The following is a 16,942-nucleotide window of genomic DNA, read 5'->3' as shown; positions in this document are numbered from 1 at the left end:
CTATACAAATATTATATTTTAGAAGTATATGAATGTATATATGTGTGAACATTGTGGATCTTATATGGAATTGGGATTAAAGACATGATAATCACTTACTAACAATTGCAGGAAATGCATAAGTAGTAGCTTCTAATATTGACTGTGTTATGTGTGTATGAGATGCTACTTAGTATCCTTTGCATGTTGAATTCAGAGCTTAGCGGATTAGTCTATTCTATGTTAAATTATAGTTTGTTAGGAAGGGATCATAGGTCATTTTTTATTTTAGTCCACTCTTATCCTAAATTACCTTCTATGTGAGAATTATATCCCTTAATCCCTGTTTTGAGCCTTATAGCCTATTTTTCTTGTTACACCTATTCATTTCCCCATTTATATTATGGTGAAACTATTTTGGCCCTAGTTGTCCTTGGACATTGTGCACTTTAACTCAGGCAAAATGCTTAAGTTGAAGGTGGCTATCATAGGGGTGCATAGTGTAAAATGGGTATGTAGAAGGGTGAAATAAGAGAAAAAGTTAGTAGGTAAAGAAAGAAAAAAAAAGATAAAATAAAAATTGTGGAAAGGTGAAAAAGAAAGAATAAAAGACCACACTCAACTTGAATGTGCAATAAAGAATAAAAAAGGAGAAATAAAGGTGGGATAAAGAGAAAATTGGCTAGTAAGTAAGAACCCAAGGTTAGTGTAGTTATAATGAGGCCTAGTCACTTGATATGTCCATATGTACTATACCAACCACCAAGCCTACATTACAAGCTGAGAAAAGTCCTATAGTGTTCTGACTATCTGAAAACTAAGGTAAAGAAAATAAAGTCAAGCCTATGGTATTTGACATGCATTGATTGGAACTTATTTTTGAGTGTTAGTATCTCTTGATTATCCATACAATGACATGCACTAGTTCATATGAGTAAGTAGGACATCTTTACATGAAGGAACATGAGTCATATTGCTAGCCATTTGCTTATTTCGGGTTGTGTAACTTGTACATATTCATGGTCGTCTGTTGCTAATGTAACTACCATACTTGATCCCATTGTGTCACATTTTGTGCTTCATATTCATATAAAGTTGATTTTGAAAAGTGGGATTGGAGAGGGTATTGTGTTTTAAGCTTAAAGTGTTGAATGATTGCCTTTAATAGCTTAGAATCTCCTAGTTAATCATCTATAATGCCTCGAATCTGGTACCCAAAATGCATATGGTGCTTATGACCCCGAAGGACCACAAGCTAACCCATGATTGATATCTGTACCTGAACACTGCATAATATATTGTATAAATACAAAAATAAAGGCTGTAAAGCCATAAGGTTCAAAACTGATAAGATAACTGATAAAACATAACATATGGATTGGGTATCCAAAACAACTGAAATAAACTGTCTAAATATGATAGTCTGAAAAGCCTCTAACTGATGGAATTTTCTGAGTAAGGTGTTCATGGGACATGGCCCCAACTAACTCCAACTACTGAAATAAATTAATTAATGAGATAATAAAGTAATAGTCATTTCCTCGAAGGATGAGGACTCGCTGCTAACTCTAACTGCTGAGACTGGAATACTACTGATGCTCTGGAGCTCGTGATTCTGAACCTATGGTGTAAAACATAATAGCGCAAATGCGTCAGTACATTAGAATATACTTGTATGTATGTGAGGTAGGCTGAATGCAAAAAGGGTTCACATGCATGAACTATACTAACTGACTGCATAACATAAACGTGAGAATACATGCATGACTGCTTAATAACTATAACTGAGTTCGTTATAACATAATTACTGAGTCTGAGTACTGATAACATAAGTTATTGATATCTGTATAACTAAAAAACTGATACTGAGTGACTGTATCTGACAGTCTAGGTTCTGATAGAACTAGATGAGTTCCATACTATTCTGAGTTGACTGTATCTGACGGTCTTGAATACTATAAAACTATCTGAGTTCTATTATTGAGACTGAATGACTGTATCTGATAGTCCTGGTTCTTACAGAAACTGTGGGAAGTAGTTCTCTAATCGACATTTCCCAAAAAAAGCAATATAACTGAGGTGGGGTCTAATCTGTAAGCTCAATTGGAAGGGTGTCAATACTGTGCCACCGATAAGGATAAGCTGTGGGTGACCCTCATCTGATAGTGTCCCCAAAAGATAATGATGGGACCCTCCTCTGACAATATTTATCCACCTCATCAACCTTCATCTGACAGTGTTGATATGTCAACCTATGTTGGATACATAGTTATGGAATGCAAGGATGACTTCTAAGAATCACGCCCTTATCTGATAGTGTGTGTTCCCATCCTTGGGTTCACTCAGTGTTAATTACTACTCACATCTGAATAGATACTGAACATGGATTACTGAGTTAAACTGGACTAAATTAATTGAGTTTTGTTGACTGATGGAATACTACTGAGATTACAGAATTTCTGAGATTTCTAAGATTAATAAGTTTTCCTGAGTCACATGGCTGACTGAATTTCTATGAACATGGCTCGACTGAGAGTATCTTGAAAAAATGACACTGGCTATAGGAACACAACTAATTGTCGGGTACAAGTACCCCTAGGACTCGATAACATGAAAATAACAAAGCATGACTTTCTTCAATACTTGACCAACATCACAATCCATAATACAATAAGTTGGAGATTTCATGAAGTAGAAGTTCTAAAGCACCACAAGGGTTACACATGTATCCATAATTTATTGACTAAGACATTTCATCAAACATTTGACATGTATAAACTTGTACATGACTGGGGATTTCATATTATCATACTAGTATGACACTTTTTCTTCACATAGGCATTTAATCGAACACATGGGGAGCATGCTTTGGTTATACAATCATCAACACATCTAATAATCATGGATACATCTATCAACACGTAAATTTAAGGGTTTATCATGATTATTATGTAAATCATCATATCCTAGGGTAAATCACTGGAATATGTAATTTCAAACATGAATCAAAACCCCACAACGTCATAAACATGAATTTTAATTCAATTTAAATCATGAACAATCATAAATACACAAATCTTGGATTTTAAAAAGAGCTTCTTGAGCTTCATGGGTGAAAGGGGGCCATGAATCAATACATGATATACCGGGTTGTGAGTTTCTTGAAGTTCTTGGACTTGAAGAACTTGAATCTCTTAGTTTATTGAAGAATGATTTAGATCTTGTTCTTGGGGATTATCTTTGAGTGAAAACCTTAATTTGATGTTGTAGATGGATAATTAACTTATGAGCCTTGATCTAATATTATTAGAGGTTAAAACGGGTGGAAAAAGACCCAAATACCCTTTTAAAAATGACTTTAAAATAACTAAATGAACTATACGACAGTGGGTACAATGGTCCATTGCTGGGTCGACGGTCTATCGGTCCTGACCATCGCACTTGGGCAGAATATGGGTTCACTGCCTCGGCTACGACAGCTTGGGCACTGGAATATGACCTTATGACTGAGTGAGAGGAGAGAAGATAAAGTGACGTAAATACTAAACATGAACAAATGAAACATGAACTTATGACTGACATTACTGATAACTGAATATATCATACCGAACATACATATCTGATGCATGTGTAACTGATTCATGAAAACATGACTGAGTGTTCTGATGAATCAAGGTTCTCACAATGAGAATGCATGTCAATGCATGATTATATAATTGAACTGATACATGAATGCATGAATGACTATGTAATGGTACTTAATACCAAGTTTATAATGAAATTCTGAACATGAAATGGATACCAAGCTTGTAACTAAAATCTGAACATGAAACTAAGAAGCTTAAGGAGAACTGTTACCTTGAGCTAGATCTGAGTTTTTGGAGAAGTGGTGAGGATACTTGGTCTGCATGTCTGCTTCTTCTTCCCAAGTAGCTCCCTCAACGGACTGATTCTGCCAATGACCTTTGACTAGAGGGACTTCTTTGTTCCTCAGTCTATAAGTCTGATAGTCTAGGATTTCGATTGGAATCTATTTATAAGAGAGGCTGTTTTGAACATCTATTCTCTGAATAGAAACTACAAATACTGGGTCACCTATGCACTTCTTGAGCAAAGATACATGGAATACTGGATGAACTGAGGCTAGAACTGAAGCCAATTCGAGCTCATAATCTACCTTACCGAAGCGATTGAGAATTTTGAAGGGACCGATATATCGGGGACTGAGCTTTCCCTTCTTCCTGAATCTCTTTACTCTCTTCATGGGAGAGATCTTTAGATAGATATAATCACTAATCTCAAACTTGAGATCCTTTATACACACATCTATATAAGACTTCTATCGGCTTTGAGCAACCCAGAGTCTTTCTCTGATCAACTGGACTTCTCTAAAGCATCGAATACTAAGTCAGACCCTATAACTGAGGCCTAACTAAATTCTAACCAACCGATTAGAGATCTACATCTTCTCCCATAGAGAGCTTCAAATGAATCCATCCAAATACTGGAATTATAGCAGTTATTATATGTGGTCATCCCAACTACCCTTGGATTCAATTTCATATACCCTTAGTATATCTTTTAAACTATGAATGGTCCTTTTTGCTTGACCATCTGTCTGAGGGTGGAAGGTTGTACTGAGATAAACTTGGGTACCAAGACCATTTTAGAATTATTTCTAGAAGTGAGAGGTGAACTAGGTACCTCTGTCTAAAACAATAGACAACGAAACACTGTGCAATCTATCCAACTCCTTGATAGTCTGACGTAATACTCAGTTCAATAAGAGATATGGACTGGAAGGAAATGAGCTGATTTGGTCATCCTATCTATAATGACCCAAACTGAATCATACTGGTAAAGAGTACTAGGCAAACATATCACAAAGTCTATGTTCACTTCTTCCCACTTCCAAGTAGGTATACTGAACTCCTGCATGGACCTACAAGGCTTCTAATGCTCTATCTTAACCTGCTGACATATAAAGCACTTAGCCACAAACTCTGTAACATCTCTCTTCATCCCACTCCACCAATAGATTTTTCGCAAGTCGTGGTACATCTTTGTGCCCCCTGGATGAATAGAGTAGCATGCACCATGTATTTCTTTAAGAATTTCCTGCATCAAGTCGTCTACACCTGGAACACATAGACAACCCTGACAATGCAATACACCATCTCCCCCTTAGCAGAAAACCTCTACTTTTTGATCCTTGACCGTCTCTTTAACTTGACAAGGCTGGGATCTCTATCTTGGTTTTCTTTTACCTTGGAAACTAGAGATGATTCTGAACTACTCTGAACTCATTTGTCACCCTCCTCAGAATTAACTAAGAGAATGCCTAGTTTGGCAAGCTGATGGATTTCCTAAGCTAGCTTCTTCTTACTGTCCTTAACATGAGCAACACTACCCATAGACAGTCTACTGAGAGTGTTGGCCACAACGTTGGCCTTGCCCGGATGATAAAGGACACTCATGTCATAATCTTTTAAGAGTTCTAACCACCTTCTCTGATGAAGATTGAGATATTTCTGAGAAAAGACATAATGAAGGCTCTTATGATCTGTGAACACATCTACATGTAGATAATGCCTCCAAATCTCTAAGGCAAAAAATACAGCTGCTAACTCAAGATCATGAGCAGGATAATTATTCTCATGGGATTTAAGTTGTCTAGAGGCGTAGGCTATGAACTTAACATGTTGCATGAGGACACAACCTAAACCTACTCTGGATGCATCACAATACACTATGAACCCATCTGAACCCTCTGGAAGAGCCAAAACTAGAGCTGAGGTGAGTCGAGTCTTCAACTCCTGAAAACTCTTCTCGCAAGAATTTGACAACTGAAACATGACCTTCTTCTGAGTCAATTTGGACATAGGGGATGCAATAGAAGAAAATCCCTCAACAAAACGTCTATAATAGCCAGCCAAAAACAAGAAACTCCTGATATCTAATAGAGAGACAGGTCTGGGACAATTTCTTAATGCTTTGGTCTTTTGAGGATCAACCCTAATGCCATCACCGGAAACGATATGACCAAGGAAATCTATGACCTTAGCCAAAATTCCGACTTACTGAATTTGGCGAACAACTAATAATTTATGAGAGTCTGTAACACTATTCTGAGATGGTCTGCATGATCATGCTCACTGTGGGAATAGACCAGAATATCATCTATAAAGACTATGACAAACATATCTAAGTACTGCTTGAACATCCGGTTCATCAAGTCTATGAAAGCTGATGGGGAATTGGTAAGACCAAAGGACATAACTTGGAATTCGTAGTGACCATACCGAGTATCAAAAGCTATTTTCGGAATGTCACTTTCTCTAACTCTGAGCTGATGGTAGCCTGATCTGATGTTTATCTTATAGAAATAACTGGCACCCTAAATTTGATCGAACATGTCATCGATTATGGGAAGAGAATACTTGTTCTTGACAGTGACTTTATTGAGAGCTAACATTAATCAATGCACATTCTGAGAGAACCGTCTTTCTTGTGCATGAATAAGACTCGTGTATGCCACGGGGGCACGCTGGGTCGATGAATCCTTTATCTAAGAGATCCTTCAACTGCTCTTTCAATTCTCTGAGTTTTGCTAGTGCCATTTTTTATGGTAGAATAGATATAGGATGAGTATCTGGAAGAAGATCAATGCCAAAGTCTATTTCTCTTTCAGGAGGAATTCCTGGAAGATCTTCGAGAAAGACATCTGAATATTCAATTATGACTGGGACTAATTTGAGACTGGAAGTTTCAGAACTAGTGTCCTTAACTCGAACAAGATGATAGACACATTTTTTAGATATCATTTTTTGTACCCGAAGGTGGGAAACAAGTTGACCTCTGAACACTGAAGTACTACCCTTCCTCATGCATAAGTTTGTGCATGATTGGGGATTCTATATTATCATACTATTATGGCACTTTTCCTTTACATAGGTATTTAATCGAACACATGGGGAGCATGCTTTGGTTATACATTCATCAACACATCTAATAATCATCGATACATTCATCAATGTGTAAATTTAAAGGTTTATCATGATTATTACACAAATGATCATATCCTAGGGTCAATCATTGGAATATGTAATTTAAAACATGAATCAAAATCCCACAACATCATGAACATGAATTTTAATTCAATTGAAATCATGAACAATCATATATATATATATATATATATATATATATAAATCTTGAATTTTGAAAAGAGATTCTTGAGCTTCATGGGTAAAATGGACCCATGAATCAACATATGACATACCTGGGTTGTGAGTTTCTTAAAGTTCTTGGACTTGAAGAACCTGAATCTCTTAGTTTCTGGAAGAATGATTTGGATCTTGTTCTTGGGGATTATCTTTGAGAGAAAACCCTAATTTGATGTTGTAGATGGATAATGAACTTATGAGCCTTGATCTGATATTATTAGGGGTTAAAATGATAGGAAAAAGACCCAAATACCCTTTTAAAAATTACTTTAAAATAACTAAACAAACTATGCGGTAGTCCATTTCTGGGTCAACAGTCCGTCAGTCCTGACCATCGCACCTAGGTAGAATAGAGGTTCACTATCTCTACTGCGACGGCTTAGGCGGCGGTCCATCGCTAACTCAACGGTTCGTCGGCCTGAGCTATCAACCCTAGGAAGAAGGTAGTCTCACTGCCTCCACTACAACGGCTTGGGCAGTGGTCCATTTCTAGCTCGACAGTTCGTCGACCCTCACCGTTGCACCTGGGAGGTTTTAACTGCTTTCTGTAAAACGGTCATAACTTTCTACCCTGATATCAAATTTCGACAAAATTGGTATTTTTGGAAAGCTAATTCAATTTCCCACTTGACAAAAAGTGAAAATCTTAAAAATTACACATGTACAAAAATGGATTCATCTTTCAAAGTAAGTTTCTAACATTTCTGAGATGATTTTAAGATAGGTAGAAGTGCGGGGTATTACAATGTCATTTTTGGTTTGATTTTGTTTTCTTATTTTTTTTCCCAAAAATATGCAGATGTTATAAGTTTACGGTGTTTATGTACTGCAGAAATATAGCACTTTCGAAGCTTAAAATGAGGAAAATATGGATGTTTCTGAGGTTGTTTTGTTAGATATGATGTGTTTTGACTATGTTTTGTAGGAAATCATATTTTGGATGCTAAGTTTATGAAAAAGATAAAAAGGTATTTTTGGCTAATTATTGGAGGAATTATGGATGTTTGGGATACTTTTCGATTTTTTCGTGATCGAACTATGTTTGAGAAGGAAAGAAGAGATGAAAAGATGAATCCTAACTCTTACTAAGTCAATAAGGGGACCATAAGTAGCACTTATGGACCAAAATTAGAAAAAGCATGTGATAGAAGTCCAAAGTCTCGAGAGATTTCATGTAGGATTTTTAGGTCCTAGCACTTACTCCCACTAATTGCACCCACCCTGCAGGCAACAAATGCTACCTTTACCCAAGGTCAAGGTGCAAATGTAGACCATAAGTAGCCACTGACCCTATTTTTACCTATTTCGTTCGATCTTTGGTTTTAGTGTTTCCTCATGTACTATAAATACTCTTTAAGTGTATTTTTAGTAGGAGTGACACATATTTAATATTCATAATCACCTTTTAATTCCAACACTAAATTTTGATCTTGGGATTCTCTTGTATTGACCTCAGTTGATTAATTCAGTTATAGTTGTGTGTTCTCTATTTCTTATTATTGTGATTTTTTCTATTCTTTAAATTATGAATATTGTTTATTTCTTCATAAGAATGACCGGTTAAAACCCATAGCAAGATTTATGGAAACCCTAGAAGATTAACAAAGTAGGGGAAGTTCTATTGTTCTTCAGAACCGATACCCATGCATAATTGTTTTATCTTTACTAGAATAGTTTTCATAATGGGTACACATGCTAGGATACTACTTAGATTATTGCTACTTAGTCCAAATGAGGGGTAGTGACTAGAAAATATAAAGACAACAATAATTTGGAGTTTAATTGTAAAGACAACAATAATTTGGAGTTTAATTGTCGATCCATTCTTTTAGGTTCTATCTTAGTAAAATGGTTAGGTTCCATCTAATAAATAGAGATTCAAAAAGTAATAGTTAACTAGGATCCATAGAAGGGTTGGTACGGTGATATCCTAAGACTTAAAAGGTAAAGGGTGAAATCCTTCTAATCATCCAAAAGACTGTAGAAGGTAAATAACCTATTGATTCTATATGCAATGTATCGGGTTGGTTCAACATAACACAATAATCTTACTGAGTTGAGAAGCTAGGGGGAACATAATTATATTGTTCACTTACGACTGATTACCACTAAAGTTGATATTTGCTACTAGTTCGATACTGATACTCAACAATCGCCCATTTACTTTTCCAGTTCCACCATTTGACTACAGCAATTAAGAGACACGATTCCATGTAACTATTTGAGATTCAACCTAAACCTTTGTTGGGTTTCTATATTTGACAATGACTGTATCATCTTTTGGGAGAAGGTGTATCTTAGAAATAAAAAATCCTCATATAACAAACCTATGAATTTCCCATTGTTGTGCATCAACTGTACTATATTTTGTTTGAGCTCGAATCTACCTTCAAGTTTCAATTTGTAGATCGAGGAGGTAGCATTGGTTGTGAGGAAATTACCACTTTGCAAACTATCCTACGGGTTGGTGGATCTTCAACTATTGGTGCAGGAATAGCTTCTTCCTATTGAATTTACAATATACGGTAGAGAAGTACTTCTTCTCTTCTTAGCCGATTTAAGTATCACTCGGGTTCAAGATGTAGGTCAACTAAATCTCTTGCCTTTTCCATATTACTTAAGTTTTAGAACTTTACCTTCAAGTTTAAAATCTAAGATCAATTTGTTACACTTATGAAAAAATATCAAAACTAAAACACAAACAGTTGCCAATTATTATGTCCCTAACAATAACATAAAAACTTGTTGCTTTCTATCACACATGAAAGTGTATGCAGTTACCCATGTATTAAAGTGGCCTTTAAAATACAAGTATTGATACCATAGAACTTGTGCTCAACAAGAATCCAATTTTAGCTTTATTATTAAGATTAAATAAGTTTGAGTGTAACCAATTAAAATTTTGAGCCTTGTTGATTATAAATGAAATAGCAAAATGGAACAACGATATGAAGTTTGGAGCATAAACTATTTAAAGATAGTTCCAGGGTTGAGGCATTTACTACACATTCATGCATAACTATGATTTCTAGCATGTGTTGGTGTTTATCATAATTTTGATTAACCAGGTTGATATCCTCTAAGTAATATACCTAAATTAATCTCACAACTACATCATTAAGCGGGGATATGACTCTTTAACTTTGATGTGTTAAATTATCTTCACATTTTATTAACTACGTGGAGTGTTTAGGTTTATCTCTATCCTAACCTCTAATCATCCTTTAACAATTAGTATCTAGTAACTAAAGAAACGATCCACACTCCTTACATTCCTCATTCTATCCCTCAACTCCTATGGTCTATTCCTTTTGGGACTTAGATTTAAAGTTCATTACTCTTTGGAATAGTATAATAACACTGTAAGAACAATCACATTCTTTATAAATATATAAACCAAAAACCAAACCATAATTACACATTCATATTTGTAGCCTCAAACTTAGAATTAAGGTATTTAAACACACATTCTTACGAAATATCATTATATAGGAGTTCATAAAGTAAAGCTACAAGAAAGTAAATTTAAAGAACACAGAACCTAGTTTGAGCCCCTTGGTTCCTTTTCTTCTTTCCAATTTGTGTATTGTTCCAAAGATAGTATGAAGTTGTTACCAATTTCTCCTCTTATATTATTTTAGGTAGTCCATAGGTATCCCAACAGGAAATAGATGCATTGACAACATTTCCCCTTACTTAAGAAGTTGAAAAAAATCACTTTTGGCCACTTTTCACCTTAGGTATGGCATACCCTTATAGCAGATGTCCAAGGGTGTGTCATGCCCTTAACATGCATGCACACTATTTTTAAAATTTTTAATTTGTTTCTTAGGGTGTGTATAACCCTTATTGTATAGGTTTCAGGGAGTGGCATACCCTTGTGCTCAAAAATGTCATTTTTCGTAGTCGTTAATTCCATTGCCTTTCAGTTCTGCACTTTATGGGTTCTTTTACCACTAAATTTTGGAATATTTTGGATTCCTAATATTGGTTTTAATATCATACATGGTCACCTATAACATATAAAAAGACTAATTAGTTCACATAAGATAATAGAGTCCAAAGAGATACCCTAGAACAACAAATTGCTCAGGTTAGTAACACTAGTTTTCTCATCTAAACTATATGGAACTAATTTGATTCTTAACGTTTTATTAAAACACATTAAACCTTATAAACATGTATTTTTACACTTTTTTACTAAATTTAACCATTAGAACTCCATTATGCACACAAGAAGTTCTTAAAACTAGACTAAACACATATAGATAATGACACTTATGTGCATAAATACACCTAAGATAAAAGTTGTATAATTCTCATTCAAGAGAAATTGTTTCTCAGAAGGATCTTATTTCATAGGGACAATAATGATGGACCATGTATGTATAATTCCATTCTGTGCCAATTAATACTCTCTACTACCCATAGTTGTTAAGTTGTTGCCATTATTGCAGATACATACCACTGTAGGTAGCTTTGTAGAAAAGTTGTTGTAGTCTCCCTATCTTGTCAAATGTAAAATTTTGTACTTCTCTCACCCCCTATATATATATTAAACACATCAATACATGAAAACTCAAGCTTAATCCAATAAAAAATTGCCTCTCTTCAACTGTAATACCACCAAGGTATTCAATATGAAAAAGCTTCAACAACCACGAAACTAGTTAGCTACAATTGGATATATCTTTAGGTCTAGGTTGTTAAGTCTTTGTCTTTTTCTATTCACTGTATACCTATTCCTCATTTTTAAAAACTTATGTAGATATTCCATTTCACTCTTATCTTGTATATCTTAGTTGAGGGCTCGAGTTAGCAATTTGAGTTATAAGCTAGAGTTAATACTGATGAAAGTGTGGGATAGAGTTAGCCATAGTTATGTCAACTAGAGTTTGCTGATAGAGTGGGTTAGATTTAGCCTAGAGTTAGTTGATCTTTTAGTCTATAATAGAGTTATCATATTGTGGCTTCTGATAAGCTATTACCAGGGGTTAGGGTAAGAGGTTAATCCTTGGATTATTTGAATCAATAATCTAATATCGCTCTTACTTTAATGAATTGCTGGTGAAAATCCTATGAGTTAGGTTATGGTATTACTCCCTTGATCAAGGAGGTTCCACGTAAAAATTGTATGTATTTTACTATTCACTATTCTTATTGTGTATATTTTACTGTCAGTACTCGATCTCAGTCAAAGGATCTAGTCCCCTGACTAATGGTAGATTCATACAATCCATCAATTGGTATTAGAGAGATTTCCATCTAAAAGGATTAAAGCAATGAGATATCCTTCTAAAATGGCTGCTCTACCAAATCAAAAAGAAGATCAGTCAACTACTAGAGGATTCCAAAGGGTGATTAGACGAAAAGATGATTTTCCTAGAAAAATTAACATAAGCAAATGTCCAAACGAAAATGGCTACTTCCATAAGTGTGGAAAGATTGGTGGTTTCATCAATGACTATCCTCTTACTTGGATTTACTACAAGGAATACATCAAGTACAATCCATAAAAGAAAAAGTATCGGGTCCTCCCGAAATTCGACATGATAACTCCTTTTAGAATGGTTTAAAAAAGAAGAGTTACCATCCAACGAATTAAGATGCATTAGCAAACCATTTTAAAATAAATGTGAGTTATTTAATTGTTATTTAGTCTATGTCGTCATAAATTCAAGTAAGAGTTCAAGTTACCTTGAAAGGAAGGTGTTAAACACCTCTTGGTGTCCATAAATATGTGTCCCGAATGAATTAATATATTATGTAATAAGCAAAGGTCAGTTGATTTTAATCATTTACAATTAACTAAGCATTTAAATATGAAATTTCTATTATATAAACTAGGTGTAATCAATGCATAACTGATAATTAACTAAGTGATAATGTAATTAACTATGAAAATATATAAAATCTAAATTAGATAAGCGAGAAATAGAAGGGACACAATGATATTGACGAAATATTTAGCGATTTTTAAACTGCACCAAAGCAAAAGAGACATATAAAATTAAAAAAATGTAAAATATAATTAAAGCTAAGAAGGTTTAATCAAAGCTCGATATATTTACAGATTGAAATATCACATATTGAATTGTTGTATTCTGCTAGGGTAAATTTTCATCATTTCCTTCTATATATCCATCCATCTAATTAGGTTGTTAAACTTTAATCGCTCTAAGAAAAATGACAAAACTATAGTTCCTATAAAATGCCTATCCGTTCCAACTCAATATATAAGAGGCATTGGACTTACAATTTTAAATTTGGATCTAGACCAAAAAAAATGCTTAGATTGCTTAATTAGACTCAAAATTTGTATCCAACAAAACAAACATGAGTTGACAAGTCGAACATATCGATTTCAAGTAAGCCTTTTGATTAATTAGATTTGACTAAGTGATAAGCATGATAAAATAATTAGCAAGTCCTATAGGCATGATATCTAGAGTTGTAGACCAGTTAGCATGTTACTAATCTTATAGACATGATTTCTAGGTGAGGAACATTAATCAACATGCTTGAACTTATTGATTATATTCGACAAATATAATTTCTAAGGGAAAGTTACTTAATCAGCATTCTGGAAATTAGTGACACGTAGACATGCTAAAATAAGTAACTATAACTGATAAGAAAGATAACTTTTGTAACTAAAAATTCTTGAAAGACCTAATCTCTAGTAACTAAACAATACTAAAAAATGGTTGAAGTGGTTAATTCCCATAGACGCATTGAAATTATCACATGGTTGTATCTTATAGTCATTGTTTCTAAAAGTGATAACTAAAATTTCTATGTCCTAACCTGATGTTAATGCTATGCGACAGGTTATTCTTAAACACATCCTATAATCAGGATTATAATATACAAAATACAATAAGTAGCAAGTAATCCTTTTTCCCAGCAGTACCCGATATGTTATTACATATTGGTGTTTATATAATAATAATAATTATAACCAAATATAAAATAGGAAACCAATAAAGAGAAAATAAATTTTGATTGGACGGTCTTCTAACAACCTCTCTAGACACTGGCAATGCTTCACAAATCCCCAACATTCCATTTCTAGTAATGAACTGTCAAACATAACCATATGCACAAAAATAGACCAACAAAAACAGAAATAAAACCTTTGTAGTTGCAAAAATTAAACCTATAATCATGCTTTCTACATTGCCACATTGAATTATGGAGAACATGTTACAAAAAGGAAAGGAAATTACACCACTTAATCCAAGCTAACAGAGCCAAGTAGTAGAGATATGAAATTCTAACAGGTTACAGGAAAAAATCAACAAAACATAAGCAGCCTATATTATACGGGATTTCATACCAAACACTATACACGTATTAAGGACTTTATTTCAGGAGATAAGACATCTAAGGAAAATGAATTTAACGAAATAGCAATAAACTTGAAAGTTCAAGCAACATACCTTTTAGCAGTAATAAATAGTTAAAAAACCTTGAAATCACCACTTTGAGAATAAGTAAAATGGGAGCTTTACAATACTTGCATAGAGAAAAAGATTGATGCTAGAAAACATGCGAGTGAGAATGTAAAAGTCTAAGAAAGTCTATGTAAGCTAAAGTAGGAGCATGAATAATGTCTAAAAATAATAGTGAAGGGAGGTCTTGTTTATAAAGTAAATTATGAGATAATTGAAAAAGGGAAAGACATAATCAAAGAATCAATCATGAAATCCTTTTACTTGCTTGGTCTAACCAAATAAAAATTAGTGCGAACAAAACAAAGTTTACCATAAATATTAGATCACTCAATCAATTAAATGAAATCTACTATAAACACCTAACTACTAAAGCTATCCATATCAAATTATGAGAGAAAATCTGGCAAGCGAGCAGAGGTATGCTAAAGTTAACAAATAAAATAATTTTTTTTGAGAAAAATGGGTATTAAGAGTTTAAGAGAATCAAAATTATTTTAGTTACTCAAGTACCAAAACTACCATAATGATAAGAAAAAGCAAGTAAATGAGAATATGAACCATAAAGATTCTTCTCAACCAATAATGTCTGAAATCAACCAAAAGCTTACCAAATAAATAAGCTAGAGGTTTTCATAATTAAAAATTCAAGAGAGAGTAAAGGAAATAAGTTGATAAAGTTCTCATACACCACCGAAAATAGATAAGTATTAGGAACTATATCATGAAGGTTACACAGGTTAAAAAAATCCAAAAGATGTTAGTATGCTCAAACTAGAGAAAAAATGAAGGAAAATTAACCATATAAAAATATATTATTAATTCTATTTAACAATTTTAAAATGAGAAAAGAAATCAAGGGAGGTGATGAAAGTGATAAAGGGAGTATCGTCTGGGCTAAAAAAATGTAATGGGTACAAAAGTTTAGTAGGTTAAATTAGGAATGTAATTTCACCAAATTGTGTGTAATTGTCCAAAATTGATATAAATTGGGTTAAAATACTTATAATTTAAATAGATGTGGGGAAAATTAAATAGAATTAGGATGCTATTTAATAAATATGAAATAAAATATATAAAATTCAACAAATAAATTATGATATAATAATTAGTAATAATATTAAATAAGATATTAATTTGAACTTAATTATAAATAAAGTACAAAACTTGTAAAAAAGTTACATTTGAAATGAGGCATTATTTAGATATAATATGTATATACATATAATTATGCACATAATTAATAACGATTATGAATAATGCACTCATAAATTTTAAAATGTATGACTAATTGTTTCAAATGTATACATAATTAAAAAAATAAATATAATATTTTAAAAGGTTCTAATGACATTAATTAGTCAAATAGAAGCCCTAATTTAATATAGAAAGGTTAAAATTGGGTATCAACAGTTGTTCCTTCGTTGCTTGGGAATGATAGAAGAATTCTCAAGCAAAGGACGTTGACTTAGCAGCCAATTTTGTCCAATCAATATAATAGTTCATTGAATATGAAAAGATAAAAGAGAATTGTGCAATGATGTGGCCGAGATTTTAGCTAAGTCACCTACATATCTCTTTTTTACAAGAATCAAGCATTATGCAGTTATACATTAGATAAAAATGAGATTTTTAAATAAAATGGATTTATTTGAGTGAGGATAACATGAGACGATGAGATTATAATATAAGAGATGGAGTATGAATATGATTTATGCCATGTTGCGAGATATAGGGATAAAGAGTTACATTTCAAAAGCTTAAGAGACAGAATTGTTTAGTCATCTTGTATTTGTTGGGAAACACAATAGTGGCTTACTTTAAGGTTCAATAGGGAACCAAATAGTGTTTGTTTTAAAGTATAGTGAGTAAACATGTTTATTTAAGGTTTCATAAGGAACCCATGCTTATTTTAATATTCAATGAGGAACCCATACATATTTTAAGGTTCTGTGATGGACCCATGCCTATTTTAAGATTCTTTGAGGAACCAATGTTTATTTCAAGATTTGGCAAGAAACCCATTCTTATTTTAATGTTTGCTGAAAAAACCATATTTATTATAAGATTTGGTGAGGAACCCTCCCTATTTTAGAATTTTTTGAGAAATCCTTGAATATTTTAAGTTTCAATGGTGAACCCATTCCTACTTTAAAATTTGACAAGGAACCATGCTAATTTTAAGGTCTGGTAAAGAACCCACGCTTATTTTAAGGTTCGACAAGGAGCCCATGCTTATTTTAAGGTTTGATGAGGGACCTAATGCAAAGTTTGATGAAAAAT

Source organism: Capsicum annuum, chromosome 11, assembly GCF_002878395.1.
Source record: "Capsicum annuum cultivar UCD-10X-F1 chromosome 11, UCD10Xv1.1, whole genome shotgun sequence".
In the NCBI taxonomy this organism is placed as follows: domain Eukaryota; kingdom Viridiplantae; phylum Streptophyta; class Magnoliopsida; order Solanales; family Solanaceae; genus Capsicum; species Capsicum annuum.
Note: the sequence above shows the minus strand (reverse complement) of the source record.